We start from the raw sequence: 2,115 nt of genomic DNA, 5'->3' as shown, positions 1-2,115 counted from the left end.
TTGTCAGTGGAACTGGTTCAGTTGGCTTTAGTGGGATTAATAATCTCTGCAGCCTGTGGGCCAGCAGCAGGTCCAAACCGGGGCTCATCAAACCTGTGAGGTCTGTTCAGGTTGTGTTGATCTTCCCCGACACATGACTGTTGCTCTGAACGGTGAGTTTCACCTGCTCCCATGCAGATGATGAAGGCAGATAAGAGAGCGTTTGGAAAAAGGCGGACCTGCAGCAAGATGCCGCACCTGTCCAGCAGGTTGGGTCAGATACAGTCACCTGGGGAAAGAAGGCTGGGAGGGGTTAGAGGCGTGCTGGAGGAGAACGACAGGAGGACTAATAAAGGCTGGCAGACACCAAGGTGAAGTTTCCATTTACAGTCTGGACATACAAAGAAAGAATCTCCTCCAGATTATATTTTAAGTCCTGAGGAAAAGGTAAGAAATTAAAAAGATTTTATTCACTTTCTCAGAGCCTCTCTGTGCGGATTAAGCTGTTAGAGTGAAGGAGGGTGACAGAAAACAAGCAGAGCAGCAAAACATTTGACATTTAGACTTGGGAGGAGACTGACAGCAGACTGACAGAAGACCGACAACAGACTGACAGCCGACTGATAGCAGACTGACTGCAGACTGACAGCAGCCTGATAGCAGACTGACAGCAGGCCGACAACAGACCGACAACCGACTGATAGCAGACTGACAGCAGACTGACAGCCGACTGATAGCAGACTGAAAGCAGACTGACAGCAGACTGACAGCAGCCTGATAGCAGACTGAAAGCAGACTGACAGCAGCCTAAAAGCAGACTGATAGCAGACTGACAGCAGACTGACAGCAGCCTGATAGCAGACTGACAGCAGACTGATAGCAGCCTGATAGCAGACTGACAGCAGACTGATAGCAGACTGACAGCAGCCTAAAAGCAGACTGATAGCAGACTGACAGCAGCCTAAAAGCAGACTGATAGCAGACTGACAGCAGACTGACGGCAGACTGACTGCAGACTGACAGCAGACTGATAGTAGACTGACAGCAGACTGATAGCCGACTGATAGCAGACTGACGGCAGACTGACAGCCGACTGATAGCAGACTGACCGTAAACTGACAGCAGACTGATAGCAGACTGACAGCAGACTGATAGCAGACCGACTGCAGACTGACAGCAGACTGATAGCAGACTGACCGTAAACTGACAGCAGACTGATAGCAGACCGACAACAGACTGACAGCTGACTGATAGCAGACTCACTGCAGACTGACAGCCGACTGATAGCAGACCGACAACAGACTGACAGCCGACTGATAGCAGACGGACTGTAAACTGACAGCAGACTGATAGCAGACCGACAACAGACTGACAGCCAACTGATAGCAGACTGACAGCAGACTGACAGCAGACTGATAGCCAACTGATAGCAGATTGACAGCAGACTGACAGCTGACTGATAGCAGACTGACAGCAGACTGATAGCCGACAGACAGCAGACCGACAACAGACTGACAGCAGACTGATAGCAGACTGACTGCAGACTGACAGCCGACCAACAACAGACTGACAGCAGACTGACAGCCGATTGACAGCAGCCTGACAGCAAACAGCCGACTGATAGCAGACTGACAGCAGACAGACAGCAGACCCACAGCAGACACACAGCAGACCTAAAACAGACTGACAGCTCCTCTGACTGAACAGCCTCCTCTGACTGAACACCCTGCTCTGATTGAACACTCTGCTCTGATTGAACACCCCGCTCTGACTGAACACCCCACTCTGACTGAACACCCCACTCTGACTGAAGACCTTGCTCTGACTGAACACCCTCCTCTGACTGAACACCCTGCTCTGACTGAACACCCCCCGCTCTGACTGAACACCCTGCTCTGATTGAACACCCTGCTCTGATTGAACATCCCGCTCTGACTGAACACCCTGCTCTGATTGAACACCCTGCTCTGATTGAACACCCTCCTCTGACTGAACACCCTGCTCTGACTGAACACCCTGCTCTGATTGAACACCCTGCTCTGATTGAACACCCTGCTCTGACTGAACACCCCGCTCTGACTGAACACCCTGCTCTGATTGAACACCCTGCTCTGATTGAACACCCTGCTCTGATTG

At 51.3% G+C, this 2,115-nt stretch overlaps 1 protein-coding gene across 1 annotated transcript in view; it reads left to right on the top strand.

The window, feature by feature from the left end:
• Window positions 1-304: 304 nt before the first annotated feature.
• Window positions 305-2,115, top strand: part of LOC107103864 (E3 ubiquitin-protein ligase TRIM39-like) — a 27,122-nt gene continuing 25,311 nt past the window's right edge. Inside the window, exon 1 of the mRNA XM_015403706.1 lies at window positions 305-426. The gene's annotated coding sequence lies outside the window, so the exon portion shown is untranslated. The remainder of the gene's footprint in view (window positions 427-2,115) is intronic.

The sequence above is a fragment of the Cyprinodon variegatus genome, unplaced genomic scaffold (assembly GCF_000732505.1).
Source record: "Cyprinodon variegatus isolate N-32 unplaced genomic scaffold, C_variegatus-1.0 Scaffold1547, whole genome shotgun sequence".
Lineage (NCBI taxonomy): Eukaryota > Metazoa > Chordata > Actinopteri > Cyprinodontiformes > Cyprinodontidae > Cyprinodon > Cyprinodon variegatus.
Note: the sequence above shows the minus strand (reverse complement) of the source record. Positions and strands in the feature narration are given on the sequence as shown.